The sequence below is a fragment of the Mixophyes fleayi genome, chromosome 1 (genome assembly GCF_038048845.1).
Source record: "Mixophyes fleayi isolate aMixFle1 chromosome 1, aMixFle1.hap1, whole genome shotgun sequence".
Classification (NCBI taxonomy): domain Eukaryota; kingdom Metazoa; phylum Chordata; class Amphibia; order Anura; family Limnodynastidae; genus Mixophyes; species Mixophyes fleayi.
Window position 1 is genome coordinate 191,555,541 of NC_134402.1, and position 16,091 is coordinate 191,571,631.

The following is a 16,091-nucleotide window of genomic DNA, read 5'->3' on the forward strand; positions in this document are numbered from 1 at the left end:
GACAAGGGAGGGAGCTGGAGTACCAGCTGACGTGACCGCAAGGTAAGTATTTTCTTTTCTTTTTTTGCAAGATTTTTTTTTTTTTTTTTCCCATTAAGAGCGCTGCCCCCTTGCCACAACCAAAACGCCTTCTGGGCCACATTTACAGGCGTGCTGGGCCGCGGGTTGGACAACCCTGCACTAGAGGTTGATGGAACAAGCACATTTATGGAATAAACATTAGGAATTTAATCTTATAGGTTGAACTTGCTTTTATGAACTATATACTTTATTATACACCTATTCAGCTAGCAACATAAAGTAAAATATTATTGCATTAGATTGGATGTTTTTAACTTGGGCAATAAAAGTAAATTAAAGTCAGCTTCTTGTGGAACTACAATTTTTTGGTCTTTAATATTTTATATCTACAGCACCTTACTGTTGGTGACATGTAAAGTGTTATTTTGATTAAAATATTTAGTTGACAGAGTAATATAGAATAGTTTTGTAAAAAGATTGCGGAATCACCCTTAATGCCATGTGTTACCGTTTTTTGGGTTGCATACCTAGCGTGATCCACTGCATTTACCTGTTTGTTTGACTGGATGCACACTGCAATATAACAGGCAATACTGGATAGTTTGCCCAATATCGCTGTGTGGTGCCTAGTGATAATCGCATCAAAATGAATAGGAACATAATTGAGCATGCTGGGTAATGAGAGTTTAAAAATGGTTGGTACCAGGTGTGTGGACGGACCCTGACGCCAGATGGGTTCAGCCTGTTGGGCTATGTTCCTTTGGTTTGTAGGAGAGATTTCTTTATCCTCAGCATATGTAGATGAGAGAGTACATATTGGTATCAAAATTATCTTTTTATTTTCACTAGTTAAAAATTCCCTAAATACATAGTGCTGGGGGAGGAGGGGGGGAGAGGGAGGATATGTTTTTGTGAAATTGGTTTGTTTTTTGTCATTTCCTATATCCATCTGGATTATGTAATCAACAATTATAGGCTCATGCAGGAAAGCAACAATTATGCATACATAGCTTTATATAGCAGAACATAAAGTGTGTGTAAACCTCTGAATTACATTACAGGACACATTTGTTCTATATGTCTTCCATAATGCCATTGAACTGCACTCTGCAATTACTTATATTTTTGTAGTCTTAGTCAAAAAATAACAATGTATTCGCTTACAGAAACAAAAGGTGAAATGTAAGATAATAAGGTTCACACATACAGAATAAAACTCCTAAAGTTACACCGACACAATCTTGGCTTGGCTAACATTGCCTCATTTGAGGCTTACAGTATTATGCCAACAATAACAAGGACATTGCCCCATACTCCTGGTATGGCTAGCGCCTGGGCTGTGCTTGAGAATTGGTGTCTGTGCTTCTGCTCTGTGAGAGTCAGAATTGTTTTGTTTTTTCCCCAATAACTACACAGCTGTAACACTTAAGTCCACTGCGGTTCAGTTCCCTATCACGCTAGTAGAGGAGTGGTCGGGACACCGTGAGATCGAGAAGTACCGTGGAGATATTTCACTTGCAGCGTGTTTGATGTTTTGAAACTACAATATGATATTTACCATGCTGCTGGGTTTCTGAATCCTTTATAACTGTTGTTCTGTTTAATAACATCCGGAGATTTTTGGGTGTGATTTTGGAGTGTGGTGAGTACATTTTAAAGCAGGGTTTCCCAAACCCAGTCCTCATGGCCTCCCAACAGTGCAGGTTTTCCTGGTCACAAGTGAAATAATTAGTACCATCTGTGTAGATCTGTTACAATGTGTCACTCAATAATGAATACACCTGTGCTCCAGCCAGGAGATAGGGAAAACCAGCACTGTTAAGGGTTCATGAGGACTGGGCTTGGGAAACCCAGATCTAAAATATATGTTTTGTGGCTATTATTTGCATTAGATGTTCATCTTTTGTAATAAAGGTACAGTTAACTTGTTAATGTATCACTGCTGACAGACCGCACCCCTCTACAACCCCCTGTAGCTCCTCAGTTTTTAATTATAAAGACCCAAGCAAGATAGCTCAAACAACCAAAGACCATACAGCAGAAGGGGGGGGGGGATGAACTGTCCACCAGATGGAATCAGAGAAACGGATTTATCGTAAGTATAAAAATCTTCTTTTCTCTTTCATCCTATCTGGGGGACACTGCTACCTTTGGGATGTTCTAAAGCAGCCCCCCCTAAGGGAGGGACTGCTCTGACAGCCCGGCACATAGAGCACTACAGCCAAAACTGGTGTCTGTGGACGTAAAGACACGAAATTGATAAAGTTTGGTGAAAGTATGGACGGAGGACTAGGTGGCTGCTCTGAAAAGCTGGTCCGCTGAGGCCCCATTTTGTGCCTCCCAAGATGCCCACACCGAGCAGGTGGAATAGATAGCTATTTGGTCTGGCACAGGTCGATTTGCACTGATCACCTGTTCAGTGGTTGATTTAATCCATCTGGCAATGGACTGCTTTGAGGCTGACCATTCTCGTTTATGGGAATTGAACCACATAAATAACCTGTTTGCCGAATGTTGAAGGTCCTCCGTACATTAATCAGTAGAGCCCTGACCACATTGAGGTTTTTCATAGAATTCAGTCCGGATGATGGGCTCTTAACTCGGAAACTCTGCGAGCCAATGAAATTGCCAGCAGAAACACTAATTTCCACATTAAGAATCTGAATTCTGCAGAATGCAATGGCTGAGAAAGGGCCGAGACTTGAACTTTCAACAAGCCCAGTCGAAGACCTGCATCTCAGCCATCCTGGAGGAATGCCAGGAAAAGTGGAAGACAAAAATAAGCTATATGGCATGATCTATTTTCACACCGTCTAATGTAAGGTCGCCAGATGCGGTGGTAGATACGAGTCAAAACTTTTACGAGCTTGCAAGAGTGTGTTCACGACTCTGGGAGAGAACCCTCTTGACCGCCAAAGGCTTGCTTCAACAGCCATGCAGTTAAAGTCAGCCGAGGCAGGTCCTGATGCTGGAATGTTTCTTGGAGAAGGAGGTCATCTCGGAGTTGTAGACGAAACCCTTGACCCACCGCCATCAAGAGAATGTCTGCATACCAAAGTCAATACGGCCAGGCGGGGGCCACCAGAATCACTGAGAGTCCCCTTTACTAGTGATGGGAAATCTAGTTCGTTTTGAAGATTAGTTCATTCAGATCTAATTCACACAAAAGATTAGTTCAAAAGATTAATTCATTTCACTCAGTTAGATCAGTGGCTCTGGAACACTGCTTAGAGAAGTGATTGGAGACATAGATCTAGTCTATTACACATACTGTAGGCATATATACTACATCTCATTAGATGAGTTATAGTCCTGTTAAAATGATCAATTAAGGTTAATATGTCAGATCATTTTTAATATTTTAAAAAGGGCAATCACTTATACAAAAACTAGTAGTGACATGTTGAGCTCTGCAAAGTTAATTACATTTTCATTATTATTTTTTATTTCCATAATATGCAAATGAAAAAGACCCAAATTCAGAGTATTATAAAGTGTCACTTTTTTGCTTTTAAAATTGAGATCAGTGCAATCGGGATATAGGGGAGATGTATCAAACCTTAGGGGGGAATTTTTACAGCTGTAAAAAGACCCCAAATAGGCATCATGTCACTGGGGGCGGGGCCAAAATGGCGCAATTCACAAAGCCCTGCCCCCTACGCCAATACCCCGCTCCAGGAACTCCCAGACGTAACCAACATAATGTTGGCAATTATGACTAATCAGCTTCTGTCATTTATCTAGCAGAGTCTATAAAATGACAGAAACTGATTAGTTGCTATGGGCAATGCTTCCACTTTATCTCTCTTGAAGGTTTAATACATCTCCCCTGTATATATGGTGGAGTAAACAGAACTACAGTATATAACATGCAGCACTCAGCAGTGCAGTGTGTCTTGAGCTAACGGGGAAGGGAATGTATCCTGTGACTCCTGAGCTAAATGATCTAAATGATTGAAAAGATTCGAAAGAGTGGAAAGATTCGAAGAGTGAAATGAACTAATGAACTCCAGCCAGGAGAATGACTCATGACTCATAGTCAGTGATCAGCTCCACAGGCTCACACAGTGTCTGAGCACAGCAGTGCCACCTTTGGTAGTTTAGAGGTACTGACTCATGAGTATTAAATGAGAGAGCTGAATAGAAACAAAAGAGCCAGTGTGAATGAGACAGTGAGTGAGGCTGCTGGAGCTGCTCGGCTTTATCTCTAACTCCTCCCACTTGTTTTAGTTCCTGGTGAACTAATCTTTGCCAGAGCTGTGAACTAAATGATTTAGTTCACTTTGAAGATTAGCTCATTTGAACTAATCATTCGTGAACTACCCATCACTACTCTTTACCTGACTCGTCTGAGAACGCGGTAAATCATGGAAATTGCGGGGAACAGATACCCCAACTGGAAGTCCCAGGGCATTGTCATGACGTCGACAGCCGCCGCCAGGGAGGCCCTTGCGCAGAATCCAGGCACCCTCCGGTTGTGCCTCGTCGCCATGAGGTCCAAGTTTGGGAGACCCCATCTTATCAGACATGAGGTCTTTCAGTTGCTGGTCCTAAGAGAGTCTGCCTCTCAGTTCTGGATGCCTGAGATTAGCACTGCAGAGATTGAGGGAACGTGGAGTTCCGCCCAGGCTAAGATCGGCATTGCCATTGCTCCTGCACTTCTGGTTCTTTCTTGTCTGTTCACATATGCTACTGTCGTGGTATTGTCGAACTGTAAATGGATCGGGGATCCCTGAAGGACTGTCTGGGTGCCCTGAAGGGCCATTAGCATGGCCTTCAATTACAGAATATTGATTCATAGTGCGGACTCTTGAATCAACTAAAGACCCCGAAGTTGTAAGTGAAGGGCTACAGCCCCCTCCACCCTTGCAGACTGGCATCTCTAGTGACTTATGATCCAGGACCACGGGGCAAAGGACCTGTGTTCCCGGACCAACCACCACCGAAGGAACACCCTTGCTTTGGATGACAAATGAATCAGCTGGTGTTCCAAATGCAGATGGGATCCTGACCACTTTGTTAAGAGGTTCCACTGGAAGCAGTGGGAATGGAATCGATCGTAAGGAATTGTTTCAAAGGTCGACACCATTTTTCCTAGGAGTCGCATGCATAGGTGGATGGATGGTCTGCGACCAGCTAGACCGCGTAAGTCCTGTAATGACCGTGTGTTCTTCTCAAGGAGGAATACTTTTAGTTTGCTGGTGTCCATGATGAGCCCCAGAAAGGTCATCCGCTGGCGGCAGGGAATCAACTGATATTTATAGGTTTATTAACCAACCATGGTGTTCCAGGTAAGGATCAGGTGCTGTTGTAACAGATGAGCTGATGTGGCCTTGATTAGGAGGTTGTCCAGATCTGGTGTTATTCTTATCCCTCTACAATAAAGACATTCTTCCCTCCTGTCTCCTCACCTGTTCTTCTGCTCCGTGCTTATTGCAGCAGCCTGCCTGGAGTTTCTGAAGTATTGGTATTTTTGTTTATTGTTCTGTACTGTTTCACCCTGTATAGTCTACTGTTTGTACTGTGTACGGCGCTGCGGAAATCTTGTGGCGCCTAACAAATAAATGATAATAATAATAATTACTGACATGATTATTTACGAACACCCTTGGCGCTGTTTTGAGGCCGAAGGGTAGGAATTGGTAGTAAGCCAATCCCACCACAAATCTGAGAAGGGACTGATGACCCTTCCAAATGGAGATGTGAATGTAGGCGTCTTTGATACCTATTGATGCCAAAAATGTGTCTGCTTCCAATCCATTTATTACTGACCTGAGGGATTCCATGCAAAAGCTGTCCACCCACAGGTGTAGGTTTAACATTTTTAAATTTTAGAATGGGTTGGAATGAGCCATCCGGCTTTGGGACCAGAAAGAGGTTTGAGTAGAAGCCCTGTCCTTTCTGGTTGGCTGGTACCAGGCAGATGACTTTGGCAGAAAGAGAGGTGACACAGAGCTGCATCGCCTGTTTTCTTTTTGGGTCTATCTTATCCCCTCGTCATGATCTTGCAAATCCAGTGGTCTTCGGAGGATGCTGTCCACTTTTCCTTGAACAGTCAAAATTGTCTTCCCATTCCTGCTGACGCGAGGAGGGGTGGATAACAGTCGAGCCGCTGATTTTCCCGCAAGCTTGGGTGAAGGGTGCCCTGTTGAGTAGGAGGACCTATCTCTGTGAGAGTGTTCCCTGTTGGTCTGCTTCTATTCACTTGGCCTCTGGCGGGGAATCCAACTCGAAAGGGCTGCCTAAATTAACCAAATCTAGGTCGTTTTGGTACATTTACTGGAAGAAATAATATTGTCTAATTCAGGACCAAACAACACTGCGTCTGAATAATGCAATGTTTCTAGTGATTTCTTAGATTCTGTATCTACGTCCCATTACCTCATCCATAGGGTCCTTCTGGCTGCCACAGGCGATGCAGATATAAAGGAAGAAATGGAGGCTACATTCTGGGCAGCTTTGTATAGGTATCCTGATGCCTTCTTTTAGGGGCAGGGCAAGGGGAAGTAAGTCCGAGTCTTGCAATCCCTCCGCCAACTGTTTAGCCCATGCTTCCATAGTTATAGCAACCCATGCAGATGAAAACATGGGTCTGAAGAAGGGTACCTGCCTCTACATAGTTGGATTTTAAAAATCCCTCTACGGTCTGTCACGTCCTGCAGGGCAGCTGTTCCTGGCACCAGAAGTGTAGTGTGACGCGCTAAGCGTGTAACCAGAGTATCAACCTTTTGGGATCAGTTCCCAATGGGTCATATCCTCTTCCTGTAATGGGTAGAGAGCCAGGAATCTCCGTGGAATAGAAAACTTCTGATCCAGCTGTTTCTAAGCCACTTCTGCGATTTCCGTTCGCTCCACAGATGGTGGAAAACTGAGTAGCGCATCTTCTCATTTATTTATTTTTTAAAAGACCCTAATCTGAAGATTTTGGTTCATTCAAATCCATGAGGTCCAGGGCTTGACACACTGCCAATACCAGGTCGTCAATACCCTGATATCTAGGGGATTCTTCCAGGTCAGTGACCTGTGCCGAATCAGAGTCAGGAAAGGGCTCCCACTCCTCTTCTGATGATCTCTCGAAGAGGGACAGGAGAGGATTAGCGGGCCAGAGACGTTTATTTCTAGACAGTATAGGTCTTGGTGAGTCCAAGAAAGGATTTAACCGTTCTAGGCCTGTGACCAGAGATGAGGACCAAGCTGGTTCTCCCGAAGGAGGGCCTGGGTTAGGGAGAGAGGATAATGGACCAGCCAGAGCCAGTTCTGCTGTCTCGGTGGTCACTGGTATTCTGACTGACATGGGGGGCGGCAATTTCTACTGAAGTGGAGGGGAAAATCGCGGTAGTCACTGGTAACTCTGCAGGCTTAGTAAGTAGCTGTACCAGTGTGGCAACCGATTGTACCAGAAAAGATGCTTATTCCGGTTGCTCTGGTAGTGCTAGAACATTAATCTGGGCCTGCGTGGTCTGCGCCCCACCCTCACAGTCAATACAAAGAGCCCTTGTGTTCTGTTGTTCAATTGATAGCTTTTTGCACGTGGTCGCTTTCTCTTATCAGACATATGTAGAATGGGGAAAGTGTCACAATAAGTAGCAGTATAAACAGTCACACAAAATACAGGTTTCATATAAACACAAGTATACTAACTAATCTATAACAGGCAAAAGTAGTATCTTGTAACAAGCCTATGTGAAAAAAATATATTTTTAAGTAGAATACTATAATTATACTACTTGCATCCCAGCTACTAATATATGCCTATTTTGCTAGCAAGGACTATAGAAGTATAGTAATATTTTAGTACTTAACCTTCCAGCTAAGATAGGTATGCCGGAAAAGAGTCAGTTAGCAGTGTTTCCAATAACAGGCTGTGGAGTGTCTGCTATCTTCCTGGGCAATCTTTTGCTGTGCATCTGGGAGAGTCCAAAAATCCAAGCTGAGGTAGGGGAGCTCTATAAACATTAGTTCCGCACCACAAGCTTTCCTGCTCCTGTAGATAGAATCGATAGCTGTGAATTCTTACCCAGCAGGCTCAGAACTCCAGGAGCCTCAGGCCAGGGGCTGCTGTCCCGGGTTCTGTTCCCTCTCCCTCTGGTGTTTTTTTTGGCCATGGGGGAGAGCCAGACCCCTATACAGGGTTCTTGGAAGTGGTTTTAGGTGGATGATTTAAAAGATAAATTTCCCGCCGTAGACTTTTTGGAAGTCTGAGCCCCCCTTTCCCTGGCAGCTCATGTACAGGGGCGAAGTACACTCCCTCCTGCCACTACCAGTAATGTAAAAAGGTGTTAACCCCTCCAGACTGATTCATGTGCAGGCTATTTGAATCAGCCTGGATTGGTTAGGAGGCTTGATTACCTCTGGCCAGGTTAAGTGTATAAAGCTGTATAGAAAGAGTCGTATTTGAGCATGTTTTGTATTATTCCTTCTGTAAATTCTGGATGATCACTAGTACCTCAAACTAGTGTATAACTATTTTTATATGACTGCTTGAGCTTATAAACAGCACTGATTAAGGATCCTGCTTTGACGCCTATTTACCTGCTGTAATTCTTGTGACCTACAAATTTGACCAATCTAATCCATTATCCGGCTGTTCTGAGGTTAGGACCCAGCATCTAGTACTAATGCTCTGCCCGCTACACTGCAGCTCTGGCCAGTGTGACAGGCCAGGGGGATCCATTGACAGCAATCGTGATATAAAGAAAGAGGTCAGGAGTACCAGCCCAGGTGCCCAGCAAGGGGGTACACTGGCAGCGACAGTTATGCAGAAGGAAGTGGTTCTAGGTGCCGGTGAAGGAGCCTAGTTGTAACAGCAAAGACCCTCCTGCATTTAGAGGGGTGCCCAGTAACACAACAGGGTAGTTACAAGAGGTCCACCCTGTCACAAGTATGTTTATTTAGTTACTTCTATTTGTATTTGTGTATCACAATATGCATTTTTCGTTTGCACTTACCACTGCCCCACAACATTATTGTTGAATAACATAATATTGAAACCTCCTGGTTTCCTTGCATTTGGGAAGGTTTCAAATCATGACCTGGTTTCTCCACATCAATCTCCACCTTCGCCTCAAAAGGTACCCCATTCTTATAGATAATATGAAAAATGGCACACAGACCAATGATATTGCAAACAACATCTGGCACATGCATGAGTGCTTCTCCACACTGGTGAATGCAAATAAAACAGGCTTTGACCATGACTCCCCAGAGGAATAGAAAGGATAGATGCTGTCTTACGAAAGTTAAACAAATACATTTTAGCCAAAAGAATAAATAAAAACTTTCTATGGTATATCACCATCATCATTTATTTATATAGTGTCAACATATTCCATGTGCTATATTAGTATGGACACTTTTAAATCTCAGAGATGTGTAGCTTTAGAGGGGGACAAATTATTTACATTGTTTTGGAAGCAACATGATTAGAAAAAGTTAGCTGTATTGAAATGTATTGTTGGGATAGTTCCTGGAGTCCCTCCTCTGGAACCTAAGTTATGCCTATTCGGGATATCATTAGAGGAAAAACTGAGTGTACCTCTTTACAAGTTTGTTTTCATAGCAATTACTTTGGCAATAGTTATTATAGCGTGCAATTGGCTCACAAATGTACATCCAGATTTTCATAACTGGAAGGCCTTGGTAAATGAGACCATGGACCGTGAGAGATATACTTATACCCTGCGAAGGGCTGAACACAAGTATCATGAAGTCTGGTCCTCTTGGTATGGATCCAAATATAGACGAAAAAGGGTGGTCCAGGATGCCAGCTAATGTAATGAAAGAGTCTTATGGTCTGGGCTTAACTAAACTAACTACATTGGTTCTGCTCTGATAAATATTGCAAAACTAGGCGATATTTTGGACACTGATATCTGTAAAATATTCATGCATTTAATGAGGCTTATATGTATTAACTCTGTCAAAACTGGACCTGCTCCATTCTCGTCTTAACTTGTTAGATCTAAAAACTTTACAAGAATATCTGCTACTGCATTGATCTCTCCTTTCAGTGCTTTGATAATCGGCTGACATGTTACATAATGTTATGTTTTGTCTTTTCATTTAACTAATTTTGTTTTTGTTCTTGTACATGTACTAAAATTCAATAAAAAAATTACTTGATTCAAAAAAAAAAAGTTAGCTGCATTGTGAAAACTTAAAATACTTGGTGTACTGTAGCAACCAAAATGCTGTATGTCCATTAATACATTACCAAAGTCATTCTTACGTGCAGCACGGAGCCGCCGCTCATTCCTACCTGCGCCCCGGCTGTTGTCCTGTCAACAGCCAGGACGTCATTTCAGGTTCCTGTGTCCCGGCCGTTGTCGGGTAAACGGCCAGGACTTTCTAGTCAGCGCCGCGTCTCTGACAGCCGGGCGTGTGCGCTCTTGCCCAAGTACCTGTGGGGCTAATTAGGCAATTTTTTAATCCACTCCTGGGGCTCATTTACACTTCCCCTCTCCCTTGTGATTGATCCTTTTCAGTATTTAAGGCAGGGAGGGCTTAGCCTTCCTGTCGGTTATAGCGTTCCCAGTCCTGTACTGTTGCTGACCTGCTGCTGGATTCCTGTCTACCTGATCTTCCGTTGTGACTTTTGCCTCTACCTTGGACCTTGCCTGTTTGCCTGTGACTCTGACCTTTTGGCTTGTATTCTGGACTTTGCTGTTTCCCTACGGACCTCTGACCTCGTCCTGCCACTGAGCATCCGCTCCAGTCTTGGCTGGCACCTCCGGTTCCATCTGCGCTATGGCCTTCATTGATGAGCTTTTACTACTCTGAGCTTAAGACCTGGGGGCATCTGAATACCTGAGAGCATATAAAGCTCTACAGGAAAGGCGGCTGCTTAAGGTAAAGACCTCTACTCTAACGGTTCCAAAAGCTCATCTTGGTGGTCGTGAGACCTAACAGTTATGTTCTCTCATTTCTAAAAAAAAATTAAATATTTCCTATACCAAATAATTGCTTGATTTCTTACCAGAGCTACATGAGTGCCATTCAAGACATATGAAGATTTAGCAATGTTGCAAAATTGCTGCTTTGTCTGAGAAAGGGATTCATCATCCAATGGCAAATTAATGAACTGCTTGATGCATTATAGGAATGTTCGTAGTAGCCGAGTATAAGCAGTCCAGGACATTCCTGCAGCCACAGCTACTGTGGTATGGAATAAGCCAAAAGCGCAAAAATGTAATAGCCAACAAATTAGTCAGCAGCTGTATTGTAGTGTGGATGCAAATCATATGCTCTAGGTAAGTGCGCACAATCTGCAGTTTTCATGATGGTATGCCAAGTAACAAGAAATGTGCTATATGTCAGGAAAATAACCAAAAATGAATGAAAATACTAGTAAGGCAGAATTTTTTTATTTTTATTTTTTTTTAAATTGCTTGAAGTTAGCTAAAACAAAAAAATAGGTATGTCACCACAAAAACATACTGTAATGGCCAAAAATATTGGCTCCCTTGTACTTTTTCTCACATAACCCATAGATTTGGAGCATGGCCTTCTTACCTTTTTGTCTGTATTACCCAGAATTTTATATTACTATGTTTGTCCCCAATTTGGAAAATCCTATAGAATTTTTTAGTGCTATATAAATAAATAATGATGATGGCAACTCACTGTTTCCTCTAAGCATGAGTTCAAATTATTTACAGAACCTTTGTTTTTTTTTATTCTGAATTTAATATTGTATCGTTTTAAATCACAAAAATGAAAAGAAATGACTGACAAAATTATTGACACTTTAAACTTAATATTTGGTAGCTCAGACTTTGTTCAAAATAACTGCAATCCACTGCTTCTTGTAGCAATGGATGAGCTTCCTGCACCTCTCTACAAGCAGATTGGTCTATTCTTGTGTAAATTACTGCAGTTCTTCTTGATTCGAAGGATGCCTAATCCTAACTCCTGATTTCAGATCTCTCTACAGGTGTTCTAGATTTAGATCTGGATTCATTGCTGAACACTTCAGAACAGTCCATCGCCTTGTATTTAACCATTCCTAAGTGCTTTTTGAAGCGTATTTGGGGTCATTGTCATTGTTGGAAGATCCATGACCTTCGACTGAGACCCAGGTTTCTGACACTGGGTTCAACATTGTGCTCCAAAATGGCCTGGTAATCACCAGATTTCTAGATGCCATGCACATATTCAAGACACCCAGTACCTGTTTGACTTAAAAAGATATTCTTTTCTTTGAAAGCATTATTTTGCTTTCTGTAAACAGTTGTGCTTTACCAAAAAACTCTAATTTGGTTTCATCTATCCTTATGACATTCTCCCAGAAGAAATTTGGCTTGTTGAGGTGTGTTTTGGCAAACTCAAGTCGGGCTTTCTTATGTCGCTCAGCAGTGGGGGCCTCCTTCTCCTGCGCTGCAATTTTTGATCAAGTTTTCTCTTGCAGCCACATCCAGGGTTACAGTGAAATGGCCATTAAACTTCTGTCGAAGTCAGCAAATTGGATAAAGTCATTTCAATTAAAGTCGAGCAAACTTGGTTGTCTTTGTCTAAAAAGATGCGTACGGTACGCTACGACGTACAAGGGCATGCTACGGAGTGGCAGCAACAGTAATTGGTCTTTTACCAAACATTCGCACTAACACGCATACTAATAAAATAGTACACCTTAATGGTAGTTGCAACACATAGTCAGTTATGTCGAAATATAGTAGTATTTATATGTTATATTAGAGTTAAATGCATATTAGTGAAATATACGGAACAGGTTGAAGGAATCATATCATGAGTGGTATCATAATAAACCTTTTTACATATCCTACTGTTTGGTTCACCCTGCGAGGGAATCGCAGGGTGCATACACAAGTTATGAACTACTTAAGACTAAGGAATCTTGGCGGGAAGAGCCGAGCATACCCCCTGGAGAGGTGACCCCCTCCTTTGGATTCCTTAGGATGAACTAGCCAATGATTGACAACCCCTTGGAACTTCCTGAGACCTGGACCAATAGATGCAAGCTATACCATCTTCATTGTGTTACTGTATTTTTGTGTGTATATAAGCAGCAGCTTCACATCTAGTGTTCAGACATCTTGTCCCCAGACTTCAGGATTGAATGACTGCACACTGGACCCAGAGCGCCTGCGATAAGTAACGGCTGTATTTATTATCACTTCGCTTGAGCATATTCTACTATTTGCGAATAAATCTTTGTGCGTTGGAAACACAGATTGAGGTTCGACAATTGTTATTGGTTAGCGACAACACGCACATAACACTTCCTAATAACATTTTGTCCTGTGGAATCAGGAATACTGAGGTCCCTGGAGATTGATGTGTAGCCTAGAGATTATCCATGCCTGGCTAAAATCTTCTGTCAGACCTCCGCAGACAATTCTCTGGATTTCTTTCTTTCTCCATGCTCATTACAATACACACAGTGACACAAAACACTAAGATTAGTCATTTTCTCTATTAAAACTCATTTATTGATTTTTATATTGAAGGATCTTGCTGTTTACAACAGGTGAGCTCATTTCAAAAGTGAAGAAGAATCACTATTTGACATCTTATTATTTCTAACTACTTCAAAAAAGTGCCAATTCTTTTGCCCAGCCCATTTAAGGATTTCTGTGTGGAATACACTACTACTTTCTGGGGGTTTTTGTGTTTTAGTCCACTGCAAACCAAAGAAATACATATGTGGATTTTGTTAGATTTTCAGCTACCATATTTTCTGGAAGAAATGGGGTACCATCAGAAAAACTGCAAGGGTGCCAGCATTCTTGGCCACGACTGTATGATAGGTTTACAAAAGAGATATTACACGGCGATTATAATTGGAGTAAAGAAAATATTATTGATAGGAATCCAAGCATGTTTGATTTCCAAAGCACAAAGGATTGAAGGGAAAAAATGTATGTTATTTCAAGACAGAATAATGTGCTCACCAATTTTAAAAGTGTCAATAGTCAATTAGTATGCTTAACATACATAATTGCATAAGTCCAGCCAAACATAATTTAAATGTAAGTGTCCTATGAAGAAACATTTGCTGACATTCATTTTACTAGAGTGACACATTTACTTATTTATTTGGTTTAATATATAATATTTGGTCAAAAGTATTTGGCCACACCTGTTGATTATAGAATTGAGGTATTTCAATCAGACCCATTGTCAGTGGTGTATAAAATCAAGCACCTAGCTATGCAGTCTTCTTTTGCAAACATTTGTGACACAAATCACAAATGTTGGGTCATTCTGAAGAGCTCAGTGACTTCAAGCCAGGGGAGGGCTGGCAGATTTTAGCCCAGGGGGCAAGACTCAACTCAGCAGCCTATTTTAATGGAAAAAAATTGCAGGTGGCCCAGTGACCCAGCCCAAAGTAGTTCACTATGAGACCGGCTCCAGGGGCATTTGCCACCCAACCCAGCCTGCCCCTGCTTCAAGCGTGGTACTGTGATAGGATGCCACCTTTGCAATAAGACTTTTTGTGAAATTTCATCCCTGCTGGATATTCCATTTTCAACTGTAAGTGATATTACTAGAAAGTGGAAGCGTTTAGGAACAGCAGCAACTCGGCCACGAAGCAGAAGACCACATAAAATCACCGAGAGGGGTCATCGACTGCTAAGGCGCATGGTGCATAAAAGTCGCCAACGCTCTGCTGATTCCATAGACTAACTTCCACTGGCATTAATGTAAGCAGAAAAACTGCAGCAGGAGCTTAATGGAATTGGTTTCCATGGCCGAGCAGCTGCATGCAAGCCTTACATCACCAAGAACAATGCCAAGCTTCGGATGGAGTGGTGTAAAGCACACTGACACTGGACTGTGGAGCAGTGGAAACGTGTTCTGTGAAGTGACAAATCACGCTTCTCTGTTTGGTAGTCAGATGAGCGAGTCTGTGTTTGGCAGATGCTGGGAGAACATTATCTGCCTGACTGCATTATGCCAACTGTGAAGTTTGATGGAGGAGGGATGATGGTATGGGGCTGTTTTTCAGGGTTTTGGCTAGGACCCTTATATTCAGTGGAGGGCAAGCAATGCTTCAGTATACCAAGTCATTTTGGACAATGCTATGCTTCCAAATTTGTCTCACAGGGAGAGGCCCTTTTCTATTCCAACATGACTGTGTCCCAGTGCACAAAGCAAGCACTACAAAGACATGGTTGATGAGTTTGGTGTGGAAAAACTTGACTGGCCTGCACAGAGCCCTGACCTCAACCCCAACAAACACCTTTGGGATGAACTGGAAGGAGATAGCAAGCCAGGCCTTCTTGTCCAACATCAGTGCCTGACCTCATAAATGTTTTACAGAATGAATGGGAACAAATTCCCACTGAGACACTCCAACATATTGTGAATGTCTTCCAAGAAGAGTGTAAGCTGTTATCGCTGCAGAAGGGGGACCAACTCATATTAAAGTATATATATTTGAATACAATGTCATTACAGTCCCTGTTGGTATAATGGTCAAGCATCTGAATACTTTTGTCCATATAGTGTGTGTGTATATGTGTATATATATATATATAATATATATATTGTACATACCTCTATAAAATGCCAGTGTTGTATTGGTCTCGCCACAAATAGCAGGAGACTCACACATATGCCCACTAAATCCTATAATGTAGCCGCAAGTAATTGAGTACACACTTGCGCCAGCTTGACGTAACCGGTTAGGGAAAGAACGTTCTAAGGTAGGCCGAGTACAGTAAGGATATGTTGTCAGATTTGCAAGCTGAAGCAGACCTGAATGCAGACGCAAACACGCCTTTTACATTCATATAATTTGCACCAGCCTAGGAGATTGTGCAAATGAACACTGACGATCGCCAGCACTAGCTAACTGCTTATGAATGGCTGATAGTGATTTCACATCTGAAGCTGCCGAGTTATTATTTCATCATTTGTGCATGTATTATAAGTTTTTGTGTATTTACAAAAAATCATATTGATACTTTCATCCGTATGTGAGAAGGAAAGTTAAATCTGCTGTACTATATGATGCCTAATAGCAAATGCATTATCCCTATGAAAATAAATGTTTACAAAGTTATATTGCGCTTACTAGGTGGTTCTTTGTATGTGTATATGTGAGT